This window comes from Camellia sinensis, chromosome 8, assembly GCF_055761805.1.
Source record: "Camellia sinensis isolate YWXY chromosome 8, ASM5576180v1, whole genome shotgun sequence".
Lineage (NCBI taxonomy): Eukaryota > Viridiplantae > Streptophyta > Magnoliopsida > Ericales > Theaceae > Camellia > Camellia sinensis.
In genome coordinates, this window is record NC_138968.1 from 157,867,001 (window position 1) to 157,893,259 (window position 26,259).

Genomic DNA, 26,259 nt, shown 5'->3' on the forward strand with positions numbered 1-26,259 from the left:
TTATGTCTATGGATGTTAAGGATGATTGGTTTATATGTATTCTTTTGAGGGCGTTACAACTTGGTATCGGAGCGTACCGGGTTTGAATACTTCGGGTACGTGGGAAGTGGTTAGTACCACAATGGGTTTGCCTCGCTTGTTGGAGACTTATGTATGATGTTATGTGTTTATTTGCTAACATGCTTATTTGACTATATGGGTATGAGATTTAATTTCTAGGATGTTGATTGGATCCTTGGGTTTTTGGGAGTCTTGTTGGAAAAGCACTTGATCAATGCAGTTTCTAACCGGAACTCTAGCAACGCCACGGGACTGTCATTATCCGGAAATGAAATTCGTAGGTGCTTATGTGATTATGTGCTTACGTGGAATTAATTACTGTTGTCCACTGCTTTAGGACGCGAGTGAGATAGCTTCGGCACATTTGTGAATGTGCTAATATTTCCGTTACCTTTATTAGGATGTCAGGACGAGGACGTGGTGGTAGGCGAGGTAGGCCTAGGAGGCAGGAGATGCATATACCGAATGAGATTCCGGCACTGCAGGAGGGTGTTGGTTAGGCCAATGTGGCCGAGCCAGTAGGTTAGCAGGCCATGGGCAGCTTAGCCCGCAAGATGGTAGGAGCATTGAGGGAATCCGTGGACATTCTCAGAGCTGAGAATCAAGTCCAGGCCCATGTTGCTGAGGCAGGGCCTTATTTTCTGAAGAGGGAGTTTTTTCGGTCTAATCCGAATGAGTTTGTGGGGGATCCTAAAGAGCCACTGAAGGCTGATGAGTGGCTTGAGCAGATGACGAAGATGTTTGAGATGCTTGGCATCAAAGACGGGGCATTGAAGGTGACCTTGGCATATTTTCATTTGAAGGGAGACGCGGGTTAGTGGTGGAAGTTCGTGCGAGGTCGTATTGGAGGGACTTGGGAGGCTTTCGTTGGTACCTTTCAGGAGAAGTTTTTGTCTCCCACTGTCAGGGAGAAGTTGAGGGATCAGTTATGTCAGCTCAAGCAACTGAGTACACCAGTGGCCGAGTTTGAGGCCGCATTTACCAGTTTATCTGGGTTTGCACCTGAGCTAGTGGCGTCTGAGGAACGCCGTTGTCTTGAGCTCGAAAAGACATTGAAACACGAGCTCAAGCTTAGGGTTGCTGGGTCCATGACTCGGGAGTATGGACGCCTTGTGGATGCTGCGATGCATCTTGAAATTATTATGCACAAGGAGGAGGAGAGGATGAGGGGCTCCAAGAGGAGTCAGGATGGCCAGGGGGATGGTAGGAGGCAGAGGGGTTCTAACCCTCGGCAGTCCCAAGGTACTTTTGCGAGATCTACCTTTCCAGTGCCGAGTTCAGGCTCTGGGAGAGGTAGTCAGGGAGACTTTACTTGTTACAAATGTGGTTAGCTGGGCCATGAGTCTCCAGCTTGCCCGCAGAGGGGAGGAGGACAGAGAGCAGCTTCATCTTTGGCTCGTTCTTAGAGCCAAAGTCAAGGCAGAGGCCAGCCGCTCTCTTGTTACTAGTGTGGTCAGGTGAGGCACCTAAAGAGGTTCTGCCTGCAGTTGAGTGGCACATCTGGTGCATCTGGTTCGAGGTAGACTCAGAGCCATCAGCCAGCTCAGTCAGTTCAGGCCTCGAGGGCCAATCAGGAAGCCTCATCGTCTCAGTCGGTACAACAGTCGTATGCTCTGAGAGGTGAGCAGGTAGATCAGAGACTTTCGGGGCGCGTGTATGCTGTTACAGCATAGGATCTTGTACCGGCTGCATCCGCTGTGAGAGATACCTTTTTGTTTTGCAACTCGGTTGCCAATGTGTTGATTGATACGGGTGCATCCCATTCCTTTATATCTGCTACATTTGCATCTGTTTTGGGGTTGGAGTTGGCGCAGTTGGCATCTCCTATTTGTGTTGTATCACCTGCTGGGGGTGAATTGATTTTGAAGCAAGGGTGTAGAGGTTGTGATATTGAGGTCGCCGACTGCCGGCTTCCATTTTCTTTTGTAGTTATGGCTATGTCGGGTTTTGATGTGATTTTGGATATGGACTGGTTACGTCATACCAGGCTGTTATTAATTGTTACCGCCAGAGGGTGTAGACACCCCCATTTTTGACCGTCCTCAAGACTTAGACGTTACCGTTTGAACACTCGGTGATCATCCATGTTCATGTTCGTCCTGAGTTCTCGGAAGTCTCGGCCATGCGCCTTGCCTCAAGACCTCTCGACTCGACTGTTCTGTGCTTGGTTTTGCACCAAGCACTTGTTGTTTTGCTTCTGAGGGTAGAGGAAGGCTTGTTAGCCATCCCCACACCTCACCGTCTATGGCTTGAGGCCACCGGCCCTGTTTTGTTGCTACCGACCATTGGTGATGGCCGGTCGGCACTCTTTATGGTCGGTCGACCATTTCTTTGGTCAAAATGGCCATTTTTGTTGGTCGACCACTGTGCATCTGCTTTTGGCAGATATTTTATGCCAGCTGTGATAGCTGGCATACACTATGCACCCTCTTCATACACGTGTATGGAGGATTTGCACCCTTTTGTTTTAAGCTTCTTGAAGAACCTTGCACCCTTTGCTCAAGCGTCTTGAGGAAGCTTGGACCTTTGTTTTAGCTTCCTCAAGAAGCTTGGGCCTTTGACTTAGCTTCCCTTAGAAGCTTGACCCCCTTGACCCTTTTGCCTTAGCTTCTCCAAGAAGCTTAGGCCCTTGTCTTGCTCTATAAAAGGAGACCTCTCTTCTCCTTTGAGGGGGTTGAGCAAATCAGAGATATATATGATATATATATATATATATATATATATCACTCTCTCTCTATATCTCCCTCTCTCTCTTCATTTGTGTGTTAGAGTGTCCAAAAGGGTGTTTTGTTCTTAGTTTTGCACTAAGGCACCTAGTATTACACCATGCTTCGATTTTGGAGGTGTTGAGAGATTGTTCTTGGAGTTTTGAGTTGGTTTTGATCAGAAGGAGGGGGCTGGAGTTGCTGTTCTTCAAGTGTTCTTCAAGGGTGAGCGCTATTGCTTTATATTCTCCTTTCTTGCACTAGCTTTTAACCTACTTTGCATGCTATTTTGAGCTTGGTGTATAACTAATAAAAGTTTTGATTTTTCATATTTAAGATGTTTCATTAAGGTCATTTTGGTGTTGGGGGTCGACCTCCCCCTTTTAGGCCTTGTTTGGCCCTTTTTGTGCCTTCTTTGTTGAGCTTTGGGAACCTTTGTGTATTGGCCTTCTCACCACTGAAATCTAGAGGATTTTCAGTGGTGGTGAAGGGGTTTTGAGGTCTTGCATAGGAGAGGGACACCCCTCTCCCTTTGTGTTTCATTTACTTGTTGTTTTTGGCTCATAAGGGTAGCATGCATGCTTAGCTTTACTTGGCTCTATTTCAGAGGTTTTTTGGTGTTATTTGGTCATACTATACCTCTGTTTTTGGTCGGATTGATGGTCCATTACATGCATTATACACTTGCTTAGTAGCCCCCTTTATTGTCATAACATGTGCCACGCATTTAGGCCTTCATGCTTGCATACTTTAGCTTGACTTCATGAAGCCTCTAGTTATGTTTTGCCATGCTTAAGGTCTGTTTGGTACTGATTTGGTCATCTTTGCCATGTTTAGTATAGCCACCATGCACTTTGGCTTGTGAGCTTTGAGTGTGTGAGTCATAAGCATGCTTTAGTTGGGTTGTTTCAATGATTTGGAATCATTTCCCATGCTATTTCAGTCCATAATCCATGCTTGTATGCTTGCATTCATCATTATTTCCATGCTTTGAAGAGGTGTTCTTTTGTGCCTTTAAATGAGTCATTGTGCATGCCTTCATGTTTAGGTTATTTAGCTGCCATATCAGTAGGTTTTGGGGGTTATTTGGTCATGCTTGACCTCTGATTTTGGTCCCCTTTCCCCTTTGGGACTTGCCTCATGTGGTCATGACTTAAGCCCCTTGGTTAGTTTCAAGTGTTGGGCTTCTTTGTGTGCCTTATTTGCATGATTTGAGTGGCTTAGCATCATCCCCTTTGCATGTATTTCAGAGCTTAATATGTTGGTTTAATGCCCATGTTTGTCTCTTTTAAGTATGCTTAGAGTTGCCTCTTTGATGCCTTAGGTGATGAGCCTTGGTGTGTGCATGTTTCCATGTGTGTTTTGTGCCTTTGTTGCACCTTTTTTGGCCACTGTTTTGGGGTGTGGCTGAGGTTCCTCCATCTTAGTATAAGTCCATGGATCATACATTAGTATCTTGTAGTATGCTCATTACATTGCATTAATTGTTGTATCCTTGTAATTAATGCATTGTTACGTGCTTGTCACTTTGCCTAGTTGCTTATCTAGGTTGCATTGTAGTATTGCATGCTTAGCACATTGTATATTTGCATGTTTAGTTTGCATTGCATTTGGCATGCTTTGCTAAACTTAGCCTCATATTGCATACTTGAGCCATTTTGCATACTCGAGTCACATTGCACATATGCATTGCATTTTGTTTGGTTTGGGGTGTCAAACCAAACATGAGGAGTGAGGCGCATTCGTACTTAAAGTGACGACACGCGTCTCAATTCTCGGTCGCCGATGCCCTTGATCTCAACATGATAGGGTGTGAAGCATTCATTGGTTTTGTGCATTCATTTACATTGATTTGCAAACTTGGTGCCTCTGGCCATCGTGCATCGAAATGCGTGATTGGTGGCCCAAGGACCGAGGCCCACACTCCCTTGAGTCCATAACATGATAGGAAGAGTGGACATGCACACATTGTCTTGAAAATTCCATGCCATGCACTGTCCGTCCTCTGCTGCTGTCAAAACAGGATTCTGCAGGAAGATTTGGCCGACTGACTACATACAGGGCCGACCGACAAAAAATACCTGGCCGATGGCTTCACAACTGGTCGATGACCATTTATCAATGGCCAGTGGATCTTTACCTTGGCCGGTGGCATCTCACAATGCTCAGGGAGCAACTCAAAGGTATCTCCAGGATTTTCACAGTCCTCAGAGGTGCAGAACAGTGCAAACAGAGGCAACAGTGGCATGACATCGGGTTTCGGAGTAAAGCGAATCAAGCATGCATCATCCAAGCATTCTGAGCCGCAGCTGCGGCCACCTCCTTTTTCTAATTAATTTATTAATTAATTAGAGTTTTTTAATATTTAATTAGCTAGAGTAGTTAATTATTTATTCAGTTTGTATTATTTATTCGGACCCTCCGAGCGAGGGCAATTGTGTAATAAGTGTGCGTGAGTGTGTGTATGTCTTCCAACCCCACGTCTTTCTCCCTTTTATTTACTAGCTTTCAATGGTTAGTTCTAGGGCATGTTTCAATTAGCATACTTATGCTTCGCATGTTTGCATTCATTCATTTGTATTGCATACACCAGGCTCGGTGCATCATGCTAGCTGCATTGTATTTCAATTCCAAGTTGAATACATGTATCGATTGTTGCATCTCATATGCCATTCTTAGATTAGCCGAGCCTATCTTAGTTACATTTTGCATGTATTGTATTAGCCATCTTAACATGAACTAGGATCATGCATTGATTACTAACTAGCTTCTGTTTTGACTCGGAGTACTAGGTGAGTGTTTATGCTTTAGCATCTCGCATGAGTGTGAATGTTAACATGAAAGCATGCTTGCCATGAGGCTAACTGCTTAGTTGATTTACTGCCTGAATGCCTGTGGGTGAAGGTTGGATTGCTTGAGTTGGAACAACTCGTTGAAATTCGTGTTTTAGCCTACTTGCGAGTAGCAAAATTCAAATTGTCTTTCAAACGAGCGGATATGCAATGCTTTGTTCCAAACTAGGCAATCGAGTCTATACTTTTGTGTTGTGCGCATCACATAGTAAGATTAGCTAATTAATCGGAATAAGAATGCATAATGTTTTCAAAACTAGATATCATGGTTAGTAGAGGCCGATCTTTGATCGGGCGAGCGGGGGTGCTTATAGCTGACCTTCTCCAATCGTACCCAAGTTCCCGAGCCTAGGCAACTTTGGTGATGACGGACACGTGGCCTTAGGCAACGAGTCAGGGTTTCCTAAATTTCCCCAAAAATAAAATATTTAGGTGGCGACTCTGTATCTGGCAAAGCAATCCATGTTTGGCACTTCTTTACAAAAATCTGTTTTCCAAAATGATTTGCCAGATTTGGACTCTTTGATGATTCATCGGTCTTGCATTGCACTCTATGAGATTAGATACAGGACCGTGACATTGAGTCTGAACTGTAGTAAACCCCAAATGAACAAAACGGGGATCTCCTCCCAGGATGTTCGAGGACGTCCACAGAGGGTTACTGTATATACCTTGAGCGGGGATTATTTTTATTTCTTGGGGGATCGGGTTAGTAGTGTTTTGCCACCAGTGTATGATCCACGAAGGCGTAGTGAGCTTAGTGGTCTTCTCGCTAGCTTTATGAGTAGTGAGTGTGAAGAGACCCAGATTGAGTTACCTAGAGTGGCTTGTGAGTACTCGAACGTCTTTCCCAAGGATCTTGTTAGTCTACCACCCCATCGAGAGGTGGAGTTTTTTATTGACTTAGTGCCCGGCACGGTGCCGATTTCCATGGCACCGTATCGTTTTTCCCTAGCCGAGTTGAGTGAGTAAAAGATTCAACTCCAGGAGTTGCTAGACAAGGGTTTTGTCCGCCCTAGTACTTCGCCTTGGGGAGCACCGGCCCTCTTTGCTAAATAGAAAGATGGGGCTTGAGACTTTGTATTGATTACCGGAAGTTGAACCGGGCTACGGTTAAGAACAAGTACCCTATGCCCCGTATAGATGATTTGTTTGACCAGTTGAAAGGGTCCCGTTGTTTCTTTAAGATGGACTTGAGATCGAGTTACCATCAGTTGAGGGTCAGGGAGAAGGATATCCCGAAGACGGCATTCCGTATACGATATGGCCATTACAAGTTTCTGGTGATGCCTTTTAGGCTCACCAATGCACCGGCAGTGTTTATGGACTTAACGAACCTGATCTTCCGGGAGTTCTTAGATTGCTTTGTGATCGCTTTGTGGTCGTCTTTGTGGACGACATTCTGATTTACTCACCTTTTGAGGAGGAGCACAAGGAACACTTGAGAGTGGTGCTTGAGTTGCTTAGAGCCCATAAGTTGTATGCCAAGTTTGGGAAGTGTAAGTTCTGGCTAAGAGAGGTTAAGTTCTTAGGCCATATAGTCTCTAGGGAAGGGGTGTATGTTGATACATCCAAGATAAAGGCAGTACAAGATTAGGCACAGCCTAAGAGTGTTTTTGAGATTCGTAGTTTTCTGGGATTAGCCGGGTATTACCGTCGGTTTGTGAAAGATTTCTCCAAGCTAGCTTCGCCGTTGACTAGATTGACGCGGAAATGGGTCAAATTTGTATGGAGTGAGACTTGTGAAAAGTCGTTCCAAGAACTTAAGGTTAGACTCACGACCGCTCCAGTTTTGATTATTCTGGAGAGAGGTTTGGGTTACGCAGTGTGTTGTGATGCTTCACGAGAGGGTTTGGGTTGTGTGTTGATGCAAGAGGGGAAAATGGTAGCCTATGGCTCGCGACAATTGAAAACACATGAGAGGAACTACCCTACACATGATCTAGAGTTAGCAGCTGTGATTTTTTCCCTGAAGATTTGAAGGCACTACCTTTATGGTAAGAGATTCAAGGTATTCTCGGATCATAAGAGTCTGAAGTATCTATTTACACAGAAAGACTTGAATCTGAGCCAGAGGAGGTGGATGGAGTTCATTGAGGATTATGACTTTGAGTTGCATTATCACCAGGGGAAGGCCAATGTTGTGGCCGATGCCCTTAGTAAGAAATCCATTAGTGATGTAGCTTGTATAGCCATCCGGGAATGGGAAATGTTGGGTGCACTTGGTGAGTTTGATTTGCTTCTGGGCGAATCTGTTGAGTCTGCGACCTTGTTTTCTGTAGTTGCGTAGCCTACACTTGTGAATCAAGTGTTAGAGGCACAGAGAAGTGACCTTGAGGTAGAATCCCTCTGGGAGAAGATCTCCAGTGGGAAGGTTGAGAAAGGTTTGAATGTGTATCCTGACCTGAGTGTGAGGTACTGAGACCGCTTGTTTGTGCCGGAGTCTTGCCGAGAGGAAGTACTCCGAGAGTTTCACCATTCACGCCTTGCGGTGCATCCGAGAGGCACTAAGATGTATCATGATCTGAGCCGCTAGTTTTGGTGGAGGGGTATGAAGAAAGATGTGGCAGTTTTTGTGTCAAAATGCCTTACTTGTCAGCAAGTGAAGGCCGAGCATCAGAGGCCAGCGGGTTTGTTACAACCCTTGACTATTGCCGAGTGAAAATGGGAGCATGTCATGATGGACTTCATTGTAGGTCTTCCGAGGACTCAACGGGGTAGTGATGCTATTTGGGTGGTTGTAGACCGGTTAACTAAGTCGGTTCACTTTATTCCTATGCGCGTCAGAGATTCGGTAGATCATCTTGCCGACTTGTATATTCGGGACATAGTGAGGTTGCACGGGGTTCCAGTGTTGATCATCTCAGATAGAGATCCGCGTTTTACTGCTAGGTTGTGGCAGAGTTTGCAGAGTGCCTTGGGCACTAAGTTGACCTTTAGCACGGCTTATCATTCTCAGACTGACAGACAGTCTGAGCGTACTATTCAAATCCTTGAGGATATGCTTTGAGGCTGTGTCCTTGACTTTAGTGGGTCGTGGGAGAGGCACTTGCCCTTGATGGAGTTTGCCTACAACAACAGTTTCCAATCGAGTATTGGTATGGCACCATTTGAGGCCTTGTATGGCCGACCGTGTAGGTCTCTAGTTTGTTGGGCCGAGGTGGGTGATGCACCTTTGTTGGGCCTAAAGTTGGTGCGGGAAACGACGGAGAAAGTTGAGCTTATCTGTAAGAGGCTTGTTACAGCCCAGAGTCGCCAAAAGAGTTATGCCGACCGTAGGAGGAGGCCTTTGTCATTTGAGGTGGGTGATCACGTATTTCTGAAAATATCACCTAGGCGGGGTTTGATGAGGTTTGGGAAGAGTGGGAAGTTGTCCTCTCGATTTATTGATCCCTTTGAGATCCTTGAGCGGATTGGGGAGGTTGCATACCGTTTAGCTTTACCACCGCAGTTGTCCGAGGTGCATGACGTGTTTCATGTTAGTATGCTTCAGAAGTATGAGCCGGATCCATCACATGTATTGGATTGGACCGACTTAGAGATTGATGAGGATGCCTCGTATGAGGAGAGACCGGTATGGGTCTTGGATAGGCAAGATCAAGTCTTGCGAGGCAAGACGATACCCTTGGTGAAGGTCTTGTGGAAACATCACGGAGTGGAGGAAGCCACTTGGGAACGTGAATTGGAGGTCCGAGAGAAATATCCGGACTTGTTCGTTAATGTTTAACCATGTATTAGGAATTTTGTTTTGTTAATGAAATCTAAAAACATTGTATATGTTTTGGCTTATGGAAATATTGAAATTGTTGGATACATTTCGGAACTATGAGTTTAATTTAACATTGTATATGATGCAAATGTATCGTTAACATTGAATATGTTATTGAATTGTGAAATATATGTGTTGAAATTGGTGAATTTCAAGGGAATGCACGTTGATAATGCATGTTAAAAGTTATGTAGTAAGTTGCCTCTTGAAAAGAGATGGAATGACCGGTAATGGGTCAAGTTGATGAATATTGAATTGTAATATTGTTGAGAATTGAGAAATCATATTTTTGAAACTTATTTATCTAATTTCGGGGACGAAATTCTTTAAGGGGGGGAGGTTATAGCGATCCCGGTTTTCCCTTCATTGCTTAATTGTATTCCGGACCCGGTTCCGTAGATGTGTGTTGTTGTGTTATTCTCGTTTCCATCATTTACTCTTTGTATTTGAGTTTTGGGTTGTGTTGGGCAGGTTTGGAACAGGTTGGTTATGTTTAGGAACATAGAGTTGATGCCCAGATTTTGGCCTTCACGCTCGAGCGGGGCTTTTGACGCTCGAGCAGGCCCCTTTGCTTTTGTTCCTCCGCTCGAGCGGGGAGTTTGATGCTCGAGTGGGATTATTCCACCTTCAGTACTTTTCGTCCAGGTCATCGGACACTCGAGCGTCCACTTTCACGCTTGAGCGGGGACCTTCGTCTACAGAACTTCTGGAAGTGTGCATTCAACGCTAGAGCGTCTCTTTTCATGCTCGAGCGGGGGTCTGTGTCTGATGCTCGAGCGGGGCATTCCATGCTTGAGCGGACTGTGTTTTATATCAGTCCGAGGAAAGCCTTTTTTGAACCACGTTTCGACACACTCTCTCTCTCTCTCTCTTTCTCACTCTCTCTCTCTCTCTCTCTTTTTAGCTTTTCAAAACCCTCATTTGAGAGCTCCTCTCTCTAGAATACATCTTCTCTCTATGAAATCATCTAGCTCTAGTGATCTTCCACCTTAGTCCCTTTGTAAAAAGCGTGGAGCTTGGCGTGGCCTTCATTTTGATTCGAAAAAGGTGGTGATCGGAGCATCTTGAGTTTTGTCCTTCTTCTCCTTTGAGCTCCGAAATTTGAGGTAAGGATAACTACTCATATTTATGGTCTTTGACATAAACATGTAGTCATTTTGATAAATGTTGAAATTTGGGAAGTTTTGGGTGTTAGGGTTTCAAGACTTGAAATCTATAAAGAGGGGTTTTGTTCCTTTGAAACTATACATGCGTATATGAGTCTTAAAATGAGATTATGGGTGTTTGTTGATGCTATTTGGACCTTTGGGTCAATAATGAGAAAATAGGAAATTGCCTTAATTGGGTTTAAATTGGGTCATTGGTGTAATTAATGAAATTAATTATGGGAATGTGAAATTGGTATGGGAATAATGAAATTGGGCAATTGTGAGATGGGATGGTGTAGTTGGATTGATTAATCACTCACCTATGAAAACATTGATAATTTATTTGTTTGATGAATTTATTATTTGTTTAAAAATAACTGTTTTGGGCTATCAATGGAGGATAGTCTTGATTGTTGTAGACACTCCATGATGATTAGGTGAATTAAAACTAATCAACTGAGTATGTCATTGAATATAACTGATGGAATAACACATTGAATATGTGCTTGCTTGATCATCGTATATGATAAGTGTTTATATACATTGCATATGTATTATGTTTGGGAGAAGATAGGGGATGGACTCCATTGATAACTAAGTTGGCCGGAGTGTCCAGGGTGAAAGTCCTGAAATCTTGATTACGTTTGCATAACGTAGATGAATGGAAGTATTGAAGTATTAATGACATGAGTTGTAGTCTCATTTGAATTGAAATATGGAAATGTTAATGTTATGAGTTGTAGTCTCTTCATTAATTGTCTGGATGAGCAGAGAACTATATCTATGAATTGGTTTGGTTAATGAAACAGAAAAAGGGATTTGAAATATATATATGAATATGGATTGGTTATGGAAGAGATGTATGTCGGTGTATATATATATATATATATGTGTGTGTGTGTGTGTGAGTTAAACATTTATCAAATGCTAATGTTTTAGTTATTGTTCATATTATGTTTAGCATATCTCTACTGGGCATTGGCTCACCCTATATGGGACATCATTTTCAGGTGCAGGTGATATACCGCCTCCAAGGATGTAGCTTGGGAGGTTTTAGAAGCCGAAGGCTTATTTTTGTGATTATCCTTTTTGTATTACATGTAACCCAAGCCAAGGGCTTAATGTGTTTAGAGTTAGAACTTTCTTTTGTTGAACCCAAGTGTTGACTTGGAAAGTTGTAAGCCTGTAGGGCATTTACTTTTGTTGTCAACATGTAATACTTTTGTAAGGAATACTCTGATAATGAATATATGTTTATTTCTCTTATGTCTATGGATGTTAAGGATGATTGGTTTATATGTATTATTTTAAGGGCGTTATACAAGCGGTGTGAATAAAGACGGTGCTCACATATAGGCCAACCACTCAAGCGGTAAAATAAGTTTTCCAGAAGTTCTGAATGTAGGCTAAAATACTAGAAGCTCCACTTCACCGCTCGAGCGCACAAATGACCGCTCGAGCGGTCAAACAACTTTGCCCCTCAGCCCCCGCCAGGGCACGCTACCCCCTGGACCCCCACCAGTAGACCGGGCAGCTAGATTCCCGTACACAGTTAACGAAGTGGCAAACAAGGATTGCTCAAGTCAAGATGTAGAATGTCAACACAAACTCCTCTATACGGGCACAATTCATATTAGATTCACATCTAAATACTTACAACCTCATTGAAACAAAATAACGAATAAAATTACAACTAAAAGAAGTTTTGTCAAACGATGATTCGAACCGTCTATGTCGTAGGCTCCACAATAAAGATCATCTATGAAAAAAAATCAATTTCATCAAATAATTATAAACAGAATAATAAATCACATTTTGTTTTATAAAATGACTGGCAAATATAATTAAATTTAAACAATTTATTTTATAAAACAAAATACGATTTGTTCCCGTATTTATAATCGTTCGATGAAATTGATATTTTACATGGATGACCTTCAATGCAGGGCCTATGAGATAGATAGTTTAAATGACTAGTACAAGTCCAAATTAAACCCATAAAAAAAAGTATGAAGAGGTATGCAGAAATGAGATATTGAGGGGAGCCTCTCCCAATAAGTTGACCTTACCTAGCTCTAAAATCAAACGAGTCCAACGAGTCTGTTTTAAGGGAGTGGTTTTAGACAGGAAAGAGAAGGGAAGAGTGAGATTTTCACTCAAAGTAAGAGTAAAATTCAATATATCCTCTTGAGGTTTCATTTCAGAATACTTTGGTTGCATTTGGTAGAGTTTTGTAAATATAATTTGAGAGTATGAGTTGTATTTTGAGTTTGTGAGTTTTGGATTTGTGATTTGAGTGTAGAAAATTTGTTTGATAAAAGAGTTTTGAATTGAGTGAGAAATTTTTGATGTGACATATCATATTTGATACAAAAACTTACAACTCATAACCAAACATACAACTCAAAATTCTATTAAAGAACAAAAAAAATTTTAAAAATTTTGAAAAATATATTTTTCGAATATATAAAAATTAACATATGTCAATTGCAAAAAAAAAAAAAAAAATTTGCACTGTTCCAGTCAGCCGGCCAGACGACTGGTGGGACGTCTGGTAGGATATCCGGTAGGACGACCGGTTAGGCCAAATTTGAAAATAAAAAAAAAAATTGAAAAATGCGGCCCACACAGAGTTTTCTGCAGAGTTGTTGAAATGTGATTTGAGAATTGGTTCCAAACATCATATTGAAATATGGGTGTAGAATCATTGTTTGGAAACACAACCAAACACAACCTTTATTTTTTATGGTTCAAATATATGTAAAATATTTTCTTATAATTTTGGATTAAAGTATTATCATTGCGTTTTCATTAAATGTAACAGAAGGTGAAGGTATACCATACTTTCCAAAACTGAGAGTGGACAATACAAAAATCTTAAGTCAAAGTCAAAAAATAGATCAAATGTCAAAAATATCCTCATTTTCATCTCTTCTCCAAATTAAATCCTATTTTTAACCAAATCCTACGTAATCCTAAATGTCCTCTTCTATCAACAATTTAATTTGAAATGTTATTAAATGAGAAATTAAGTTAAAAATTAAAAGTTTGATTAAGGTAATTTTATAGTAATAAATTAGGGGTTGACTATTGGTTCAATGGTAAAATCTTAACATAATAACTTTAAGGTTATGGGTTCAAGTCATGGGGCAACCACTTTGTGTTAGGTGTGTAACCAATCTTTTCCCTCCCAAACACATATTAATGTGTATTAATTGGGCGTTGTTTTTGTTGTTTTTTTATTTTTTATTTTTTTTTAAATTAGGGCGTTTAAGTTAATTTATGGTTTAATTTGTTAAATATATATATATACGTACATGTTTAATTTAAAATGTTATTAAATAAAAAATTAGATTAAGGTACTTTTGTGATTTAATTTTATAGCAATAAATTAAGTTATCTAGGTTAATTTATGATTTAATTTTTTTTATGTATATGTTTAATTTAAAATGTTATTAAATAAGGCAATTATATGACAATAAAATTAGGATGTTTAGTTTAATTTATGATTAAATTTGTTACGTATATTTTAATTTTAAAATAAAATGTTATTAAATAAAAAAGTGCGATAAAATTGAAAATTAGATTAAATTAATTTTCTGATAATAAATTAAGGTGTTTAGGTTAATTTATGGTTTAATTTGTTTTATATGTGTGTATTGTATAATATTTATGTTAAATTTAAAATGCAATTAAATAAGAAATTTTCTTTAAAATGTAAAAATAAAAATTAAATTAAGGTAATTTTATTTTAATAAATTAGTTTATTTAGATTAATTTATAATTTAATTAATTAAATATGTGATTAAGATAGAAATTTTTTTATATATATTAGAGAAGATAGAAAGAAAATATGGCATAAGGGTATTTAATAATTTTGATACTATTATAGAAAATTATTGTTTGATAAAAGTGATAAATTATTATTTTGAAGGAATATTATTTTTATCTTATTGTCACCAGACCGTTGGCAGATGGTGGTAATTGTGATATGGACAAATGAGCATATTAGATGAATAAATAAGTGACACGTGTATAGATAGAGATAATACATGTGAACAAATACGTAATACATAGATGGACATATATGAGGATAATACGATGTTTCAAATTATTATTATTGTTTTTGTCCCAAAACAATAGAACTTCGGACTATTGTCTCAAAATTTAATATCGGACTTCTGGCCCTGGTGCCTTAATTTTTAATCTACGTACAGATCATACGGTTAATCGATCAATACAGTGCTAAAATTTCAGCATTCATTGAGTATTCAACAATACGTAATTAACAAAATGAATTCTTTAGACTTGGGGCGTACCTGTTAATTTTCTGATCTTTCAGTGAAATGAAGAGTGAAGATGCCACCAACTGATCAACAGGCCATATATATATTGTGTTTCTGGATTCAAGAGCAATGAGATCCAAAAGGCGTGATCGGACGATGGTTGAAGAGTCAGAAAGACAAAAATGACAAAGCACAAGCTGCTGAATGACAATTCTACTACACCCTTGATAATAATATTAATAATAATAGTAGAGTTTCAGAATGAAGGGTAAAGTAGTTGGGTGCATCATTGTGCTCTATGCTTCATCCTCATCAATTTATACTATTACTAAGGGGTTGTTTAGGGTGTCTTAAATAAGTGTACTTTTTGTCTTTTTAGACTAAAAAGTTGACGGAAAAAATATGGATATTTGGGTTAACTTTTTAACTTTTCATGAAAAAATGTGTAATAAAAAATTGTAAAAATTGGTTTGTAGAGGAAAATTAGGATTGAGAGTTGTGCAGCCGTAATTGTTGACTTTTGATAAATAGTATTAACTTTTTAACTTTTTGAGTAACCTTTTGACTTTTTGACTTTTTAATTTTTTTTTACGTACCCCAAACTTGGCCTAACACTTTTACAACAACATGATTATACCCTCCGTGAAGATTTGTCGTCTTTGTAAAGTGCAATGTGGGGTCTGCCCATATGCTGGCCGGGCCGGGGCGGGTATTTTTATTATGGGTTAATTTTGCTTTTTGACTTTTATATTGTTGTTAAATTATCTATTTAATTTTTAAATTATTGATTCAATCTTTCAGGTCTTTTAAATATATGAATTCAGATTTATTTAGTCTCTGTTTTATTGATTAAATTTAAGGTGAAGCACCATAGTGATCTTATGAACTGTTTGGTTTTCTTTTTTTTTTTTTTTTGGACCCAAATGTTCCATTTTAGTGTGAATTACATAAATGACCAAGTATTAATACGCGTGTGTTATGTATTGAGGGACAAATGTGAGTTTTCTCATAATATTGAAATTACTAAATATAACACTTCAAAAAAACTCTGTAGTGTACTTTTTCCAAATATAATACTCTAAAAATGAATACTTCAATGTAACACACTAAAAAAATTCTTAATGTATTTTTCTTAAACGTAACAACATAAGATTTCGAAAAAACTTTTTAGTATACTTTTACAAATGTAACACTGCAATCAATATAACACACAAAAACTCCTTAGTGACACTCCAAAAACGTAATACTTCAGTGTAATACACTAAAAAATTCTTTAGTGTATTTTTCTCAAACGTAGTAACGTAACATTTCAAAAAACTTGTAATGAATATATTGATTTACGAAAAATTTATCCATAAATCTCATATAGGGTAATGTTGATCCATTTAATCTCAAAAAACTTGTAATGAATATTTTTAGTTTAAGTGAATGTCTTTTTATGATTCATATTTCTAATTTTGTGATTCATTTTTGAGATGTGAATGGAAATGTGAGATGTGTAGGATTCTTTTTGGGGGATTAGTGGCTAAAGTGTTGGTTATCGAGCTTAAAAATCTACCTTTCTTAGTTTGATTTTCTAATATTACATTGGAGTGTTACGTTTGAAAAAAATTCACTTCGGAGTTTTTGTGTGTTATATTGATTGAAATGTTATGTTTGGAAAAAAATATACTAAGAAATTTTTTTAGAATGTTACATTGTTACGTTTGAGAAAAATACACTAATGAGTTTTTTAATGTATTACATTGGAATGCTAAGTTTTTGGAGTGTTACATCTGAAAAAAAATATACTAAAAAGTTTGTGTGTATTGGAATGTTATATTTGAAAAAAATACATTAAGAAATTTTTTTTTTGAATATTACGTTATTACTTTTAAGAAAAGTATACGAATGAATTTTTTAGTGTTACACTGGAGTATTACGTTTTTGGAATGTCACGTTTGGACAAAAAAATACTAAGAGTTTTTTTTTAGAATTTTACGTTTTACGTTTGAGAAAAATATATTAAGAACTTTTTAGTGTATTAAATTAGAGTGTTACGTTTTTTTAGTGTTATTTTGGAGTGTTACGTTTTGAAAAAGTACACTAAAGAGGTTTTTTGAATTGTTATATTTAATAATTTTAACATTATGAAAAAACACATATTTATCTCTCAACTCATAACACACGCGCATTATGGTTGACTGTTTATGTAATTCACACTAAAATAGGACTTTTAGTTTTATAAAAAAAAAAAATAAAAAAAAAAACAGGACCAAACTGTTTATTATATCACTATTTAAAATGTATTAGTACTTCATCATTAAATTTATCAAATTCTTACAATAACTCACACTTATAATTTTTTAAATAATTATAAAAATAAAATATAAATTCATAAATATTATAAATTTTTAAAAAATTTAACAGGTGTTGAGTTTGACCAAAATAGTGATTCCCACATTATGGGTATGTTCACTTTGCCTAGGAAACGGGGAAAGAATAAAATAGCAAAAGAGAGATTCGATGAGGGTGGCGTTACCAACAATTTTTTTTGATATGCTGCCCTTTCAAGGAATCACTTTGCTTCTCATCTTTGGAAAAGTAATGAATTAGAAAAACGGGGAAAATAGTAAAAGAGAGATTCGATGAGGGTGGCGTTACCAACAATTTTTTGCTATATTGCCCTTTCGAGGAATCACTTTGCTTGTCATCTTTGGAAAAGTAATGAATTAGAAGATGAAATGATCAAGAAATGTATAATTCGTCTTGCTCTTTTGTTAAACTAATGTTTTCTTGTTTTGCTTCTCTCTCTCTCTCTCTTTTTCTTTTTATTTTATTAATTTTAACAAAGTCGTGCCAATGTTGTAAGGCATCTCTTTCTTTAAAAAAATTGGGTAAATTACGCTTACCTTTCTTGGAGTTTTTAGTAATTACAGGAATTTCCTCTATAGTTTTAATAATTATACTAACAACTTTTATTTTTAAAACTATTATCAAGATTCTGCACTATTAGGTTTTTTAACAGCATTTGTTGATGCCGTGCTGATATTATACCAAAATTGATAAAATTACATGTTAATTACTTTATTTATTCAAATTAGAAATTTCACTCCCCTCTCTTGAGGTTTTGCATATATATTATCAAAAATTCATCCATATTTTATCATTATATAATAAAATTCTTAAATTTCATACAACATTAAATAAAATATTTAAATTGTTAAGTTATTATTAAACCATCTAATGGGGAAAAAGAAACTTAATTTTTATTAATAAAATACTTGAAAATAAATAATCTCTCTAAAATTAATGTTAGATAACATCCTAATACACTACAAGAAAAAACACATTTGGCGACTAAATTTTTAGTCGCCAAAAGTCAATTTTTAGTTGCCAAAAGTCAGTTTTTAAGTTTCCTCGACTAAATTTTTTAGTCGCCGGTTTGGTCGTTGGAAAACGGTTGGGAAAGGTATTGGCGACTAAAAAACTTTTAGTTGCCAAAAAGCAAGTATTTACCGACCAAAACTTTGGTCACCAATAGTCAATTATATTTTTTAAATTATACATTTGGCGATTAAATTTTTAGTTGTCAATAGTCAATTATATTTTTTTAAATTATACATTTACCAACTAATGTTTTAGTCACCAATACTCAAGGAATCGGCGACCAAACAGATTTAGTCACCAAAAGCTCATTCCGAAAAAAAAAAAATTGCACCTTACTCTTGTGGAGATTCGAACCACCAACCTGATACAACACACTCCTTCCACTACACATCCATAACATCATATGATTATATATGCAACATATATTACTTATATAGTACTTAGACCCGTATTAATATCAAAAAAAATATATATATATATAAACATAATTATTTTTATTGAACATAATTTATGTAAAAATAAATTATTTAGTAAAAAAAAAGGACACCACTTTTGGCGACTAAACATAATTTTAGTCGCCAATTCTATATTTTTTTGGCTACTAATTATTTTTTAGTCGTTAAAAAAAAATTTCCCACGCTAAAATTGCCACTTTTCGCGACAAAACTTCTTTTCGGTCGCCAAAAAGCCTCACTTTCGACTACTAAACATGTTTTTAGTCACCGAATGCTTCACTTTTGGCTACTAATTTTTTTTTAGTCGCCAAAGGGCCTTACTTTTGGCTACTAAAATTTTTTTAGTCAGTAAAAGCCTCACTTTTGGCGACCAAACACATTTTTAGTCGCCGAATGCCTCACTTTTGGCTGCTAATTTTTTTTTAGTCGCCAAAAGGCCTTGCTTTTGGCTACTAAAATTTTTTTAGTCGCTAAAAGCCATATATCGGCGACCAAACAGATTTTTAGGCGCCAAAACCTATACTTTTGGCTACTAAATTTTTTTAGTCACCAAAAATCACCACTTTTGGCTACTAATGCATTTTGAGTGGCCAATAGTGCTTTTTCTTGTAGTGATAATTTAATATAATACTTATTTCACACCACATAAATAACTTAAAATTTATTATTTTACGTAATGCATTTATTATTTTATTTTTTAAAAGTTAAAATAAATAGATTAATTTTTTCCTGACAATTTACATTACTTATTTATTCATACGTAAAAAAAAAAAATCTATTTTATCTTTTCTTAATCATATATTATTCTCAAATTTTAATTTTTATGTTTGAATCATTAAACTTCTAGTCAATACATATTTAAAAAAAAAATGCAGGTTAATATTTCTTACATGATTAAAAAAATAAAAATAGAAGTAAAAAAAATGTAATCACCTCACAATAAATTAAAATTAGTTAATAGGGAATGAAAGATCAAGAAATCATTTGAGAATAATAAACAATTCAAATAATTTATCATTTCTTACACCTAAAATTAAAATTAATCTTTACTTGAATGGATAAATTATTTGAGAATAATAAAATACTAAATTAATTTATTATGTATGATACTTAAAATCTATTTCTTCAGATATATTTATCTCATTTAAACTATTTTTATTAAATTAAATCTTAAAATTTATTTCTCATCTTTATTAATGGTTGAATTGCTATTTTATTTTTTGTTTATAAAAGTTCAAAAACTTGTTGTGAAAAAAATAGAGTCAAGAAATTGCATTATATTTTTAAAAAATCATGAAAAATAATAATAATTTCACATATATTTAATAGGGTAAATTAAATTAACTTTATATATTTTTTTAAGAAAATATTTTATTTTGTTGTGTGTTTAAATTAGTATTACATTCCGATTTCTCAGTCTTGTCAATAAAATTATATAAGTATTAGATATACGGAATAAGTAAAATTAGATAATTTTAACACTTCACTATAAATAATAATAGAACAAAATGAAGGTGAGAAATTAAAAAATAAAGTAAAAATATAACCATTAATGAAGGTTAGAAATTAATTTTAAGATTTAATTTAATAAAAATAGTTTAAATGAAAAAAATTAAGATAGAGAAACATATTTTAAGTATCATACAACAAATTAATTGAGTATTTTAGTATTCTAAAATAATTTCTCCATTGAAGTAAAGATTAATTTTATTTTTAGCTGTAAAAAATGACAAATTGTTTAAATTATTTATTATTCTCAAATGATTTCTTAATCTTTCATTCCCTATTAACTAATTTTAATTTATTGTGAAGCGATTAGATTTTTTTTATTTCTATATTTATTGTTTAAAATTTTTAATCATGTAAGAATAACTTGAATTTTTTTAAAATATGCATCGACTAAAAATTTAATGACTCAAAGATAAAAATTAAAATTTGTTAATAACATCTTAACAATTTAGGGATAAATAATTTTCTTACATATGAATAAATAAGTAGGGAAAATTACTGGAAAAAAATTAATGATTTTGTTTCAACTTAAAAAAGAAAAGAAAAAACTTTAAATAATAAATACATTAATTAAAATGGATAAATATTTCCTTGTTTGCATAGTATGAAATAAGTCTTATAAGTATTGTATTAATTATTAGGATCGGTAAAATATGTACGGATCTTTAATTATATATATGCAAAACCTTAGGGCATGTGAGTGAAAATTTCATTTAAAGAACTTTATTAGTTTAAAGGGGCAATATAGTCATTTTGAATAGAAAAGTAATAGCGTTTGTGCCAAATTAACAGATTGGGAGAATCTTGATATTGTAAGTAAAAGTAAGGGAAGTTTCTGTAATTATTGAAACCACATGAGAGGTCCCTATATGTAACGCCCCTAAAATAATTATACAATCCAACTACAAACAACTAATACAAAGTGACACAAGTGAAATAAGAAACTTTAATTAATCGGAGTTAATATACAAAAGGTAACATATGCGATGTACATTCATAAATAGTTCATCCTGAATTTACAGCATCTATTACAAGTGATAATAAGGAATGAAAGCTAAACAGATATTCATATGCCCTAATGGTTTACATCTTTCCAAGACCGTACTTGGTTACAACAAAATGAGTTAGAAGCTCAATACAAATAAAGCCCTAGGCTTGTACAAAAGTTAAACACAAAATAAACAAAATTGAGCTTTTAGCCTCACAGTCCTCCCAAGCTAAGTCCTTGGCGGAGGCATATTATCAGCACCTGAAAATGGTTTTTTCTAAGTAGAGTGAGCCAAAGCTCAGTAGAAACAATCTAATACAATATACGAATCTTAACAAAGATATAAGTATGATGTGCATATATAATGCCTGTGATAACATCATTCATAATTTACAAGATCATAATATGCCAAATTTTATATCTCAATTCATTTCATGTCAATTCATTTTACCTCAATTCATAAGTCATGTCCATTGTTATCCAGACAACCCAACTGAGGCTACGACTCAGTGGTTTTCCAACTAACACAACCATTACATAAACACTTCAATTTGCCATTTTACGGAAATTTCGTCCGCAAGAATCGACACTCATGTATATGCATGGTTTTCGGGACTTTCACCCTAGACACACAGGCCAACTTAATTCAATGGAGTCTATCCCCTTTCTTCTCCCAAATATGGAATACATCCACTTTCTTCTCTCAAATATCATACATTTACAATGTATTAAAGACATGGTCATATTCAATGACAAGAGATAAGAGATTAGTTTTAATTCACCTAATCCTCATGTAATTTCTACAACAATCATAGTTATCCTCCACCGATAGCCCAAAACAAATATTTCTAAATGGATACACAATTTCCAAGACAAATAAACTATCTAAATTTCCATAAGTAAGAGATAACACGTATCCAATTCCACCATTTATATAAACATCTATCCAATTTCGCATTCTTAATACTAATCCCATTATTTATACAAAATAATTATTTGAAACATTTTAGGGCAAACCTTTATTTTCTTCCAAAATCCAATCCATGCGCCAAAATCAACAAATTTAACACAACACCTCCTCATATCTACACCCATAATCATTTTCAATACCTTAATTTGAAAACCCCTTTTTTTATTTTAAACAAAAACCCTAGGTTTGTCTAAAATCCTCCAAATCCCAACATTTTTTTACACAACAACGAATAGCTAAGTTAAAAATTATAGGAGAGCGTAGAAAGTCCCTACCTCAAAGCTAGAAGACGGGCAAAGCAAGGAGAAAACTTCAAATATGCTCAAACACAACTCTATTCAAATAGAAATATAACCCCTGAGATGCTCTACCTTTTTATCAAAGAGAGTAGGGTAGTGAAACCACTAGATCTAAGTGTAGAGAGAAGGTAGGTTTTAGAGAGAGAGGGTCCCGATCTAGGGTTTTGAGAGAAAACGATATGAAAAAGTGATGTAAAAAGTGACTTTGACGAACTGATATACGCACAGTCTGCTCGAGCGTGAGAAGTGACGTTCGAGCGCCAGACACAATAAATTGTTCTACTAATGCACACTCTCAATAGTTTTGCAAACAACAAACCAACGCTTGAGTGCAAAAAAGGCCGCTCGAGCTGAGCCCACTTGAGCGTAGAATACACTCTCCTAATAGTTTTACAGACTTGCAAAACTACTGAGAGTTCACAAAGTCCGCTCAAGCGCAAGCAGTGCGACTCGAGCAGAGGAGCAAAATTCTAGGCAACAAAAGTTTAGAAACCTAGCAACCAACCTGTCCCAAACGCAACCACAACAATTCAAAAGCCAAAATTCTAGTACAACGGAAGCAGGATATGAACAACCGTACGAAACCATGAAACCCAAATCCAGAATACAAAATAGGTCGAGTCTAAACCAAAATCGCTATACTATATTTGTTAGAAATTTTAGGCAAGGTAAGTGTAATTTACCCAAAAAAATTTAAGTTACAAAATATAAAAACATAAATTACACTAACCTCCTTCAATATTCCAAAAAAATTATTGAGCACCATGTATTTAACATAAATAATGTTCTTTAAGTTTTTAATTTACATTAAACCGTTTAGTCCTTTTCCATCCATCATTCATTAATTGTAGGGATGGAAAATTATTAATCTAATATTGTTTACACTAAAATGTAAATTTTATCATTAATTATCCCGATGTCTACCCACTGGTGTGTTTGTTTTGAAGGATTAGAATGTGGGATTGGACTATTAGTCCCACCGGACTAATAGTCCATTGATTGTTTCAAAAGTTTTACTCCGGACTAATAGTCCCCCCGGACTATTAGTCCCATATTTGTGGGACTATCATATCCGATGGGAGGTGAGATAGAAATCATGGGATAACTCATCCCATGGGATTAGACAATGAAATTATATTTTTGCCCTCTAGTATTTAATTATGTGTTATATTTAGTAAAATTCAAAAAAATTTAAATGTCTCAATTTAAAAATAAAATAATTTTATTTAATTTTTATTTTTGTTTTATTTATTTAATTTTAAAAAATATTTTTTTTATAGATATTTTATTGATGTTTTATTTTAAAATTTTGTTTATATTTTATTTAATTTCATTATTTAAATTTTAATAGATGTTTTATTTTATTTCATTATTTAATTATTATTATTATTTAAAATAAATTTACTTAAAATTTTAATTAAATAATAACATATATTTTTATTTATATTTAATTTATTTAATTTTTTAAAAATAAATTTATTTAATTGTGCAAAAAATAAAATAAAATAAATTTTTATTTAATCTAGCTAAAAATAATTAAAATATTAAAGCTATGTTTAATATTGCTATTACTTAGTAAATAATTGAAAAGGATAAAATAGTCATTTGAGCATTTATCATTTTCCATGATATCCCAAACAAACATTGAATTCCCTAAAAATAGTCCAATTCAGACATTTAATCTCATGACTAAACAAACATAGGATACAAATCCAGTCCAACCAAATAGTTCGAGGACAATGTATCCCAGGACTAATAGTTCGATGGATTACAATCCCCCCTTATCCAGTCCGTCCAAACAAACACACCCTATGTTCATTAGTTTTAATTATGAATAATGCTATATGCACTAATTAAGATACTAATTAGTGTACCAATTAAGATATCAATTAGTGTACTGATACATATATCATTAAATGGAAAGTTGATGTAGTATGTCAAACTTATGGAGCTTATCATCATTATTTTTTTGGATAAATTACACTTTGCTATTTTTATGTTTGATCACTTTTCCACTTTAACTCTTAAAGTTTATGTAGACCGCCTGGAACTTCACTCCGCGCGTGAGGGCGCGAATCGTTGTTCTTAGCTACTACAGTTCGGACTCATGTCACGGTTCTGAATCTAATCTCACAAAGTGCAATGTAAGACTGATAAATCACCAAAGAGGCCAAATCCGGCAAATCGTTTTGGAAAATCGATTTTAATCAAAAAGGGCCAAACATGGACTGCTTTGCCAGATTTCAGAGTCGCCACCTAAATATTTTGTTTTAGGAAATTTAGGAAACCCTGACTCGTGCCTAAGGCCACGTGTCCGTCATCACCAAAGGTGCCTCGGCTCGGGAACTTAGGTACGAGAGGGGAAGGTCCTGAAATGAGCACCTCTGCTCGCCCGATCAAAGGATCGGCCTCTACTAACATGATATGTTGTTATTGAAAACACATGCGTTCTTATTCCGGTTTATTAGCTAACTTTACTACGTGATGCGTACAGCATACAAATATAGACTTAATCACTCGGATTGGAACAAAACATCTCATGTTTGTTTGTTTGAAAATGGTTTGAAGTTGCTACTCGCAAGTAGGCTAAGTCGTGGATTTGCCACCCTCAAGTCGGCTTAGAAAACAATATGATTTTGCCACTCCGCAAAGTGGGCTTAAAACGCACATTTTGATGAATTGTTCCAATTCAAGCAATGAAGCCTTCATCCACAGGCATTCATGTAGTTAATCAATTAAGCAAATTGCCTCATGGCAACACTTATACTCATGTAAGATGCTAAAACATAAACACTCACAGTGTACTCCGAGCCAAAACAGAAGTTATGTTAGAAATCAATGCATGATCCTAGCTATGTTTGAAATGCCTAATGCAACACATGCAAAATGCAACTAAGATAGGCTCGGCTATTCTAAGATGTCACGTGAATGCAACTTAATAACATGTATTCAAATTGGTATTGAAATACAACGCAGTTTATATGATGCGCCGAGCCCGGTGCATGCAAGACAGATGAATGGCACACTCATGCGAAGCATAAGTATGCTAATTGAAATATGCTCTAAACTAACCATCGAAAACGGTTAAGTAAAAGGGAGAAAGAAATGGGGGTAGGAAGACATGCATCACACACATGCACACTTATTACAATAGTTGTGCCCTCTCGACGGAGGGTCCGAATAATAATCTAACTAGCTAATTTAAGCTAATTAAACTAATTATTACAAAACAAAGCTAATTAACTATTCCTAGTTAACTAACTATTACAAAACAAATGAGAAGCTAAGTGCATCAACTACTTAAGTACAAAACCAAAGCATTAGCTAGCTAAGTAAAGCAAGTAAAATAGGTCCTCGGGGCGAGAAGTGCATGCATGCTCGGTCGCCTCGCTCGAAAATCCATCGCTACGCCCCAACTTGCCTCTGTTTGCATTTGTTCTCAGAACACTGTACAAACCTCCAGATAGCTTCTGCACCACCATGGAGACCTCTAGGAAGGCTGCCGACCACTTGATGGTGTTGTAGACCACCTATAGACCACTTAAGTTTGCTGCAGACCAGAAAAAGTGGTCGGCCAGCTACTTTTTTTGGTCTGCCGACCAGAAAATTATGCCCAACTCCATTTTGCTGCAACAGAGAACAAGAAGGGGCACAGCAGTGTATTTGCAAGATATGTGTGCACAACCACCCTCCCTATCATTTCTTAAGCTCAAGGGAGTACGGTACTCAACCCTCGGGCCCCAACCGAGCATCGCAATACACGATGGCCGAGAAGCCAAGTTTGCACAATTCAATGTCAATGAATGCACAAATAACACATAAAAGCCTTTACCTCTATCATGCATGATC

General features: G+C 35.9%; 1 protein-coding gene across 2 annotated transcripts in view; it reads right to left on the reverse strand.

Moving 5' to 3' along the window:
• Positions 1-26,259, reverse strand: part of LOC145788939 (putative disease resistance protein At5g63020) — a 143,750-nt gene that overhangs the window by 9,404 nt on the left and 108,087 nt on the right. The window contains exon 1 of one of the 2 annotated variants that reach the window (XM_082883900.1): positions 14,854-15,110. The exons of the other annotated variant lie outside the window; for it this stretch is intronic. The gene's annotated coding sequence lies outside the window, so the exon portion shown is untranslated. Of the gene's footprint in view, positions 1-14,853; positions 15,111-26,259 lie in introns of those variants that run through there. 2 annotated transcript variants of the gene reach the window in all.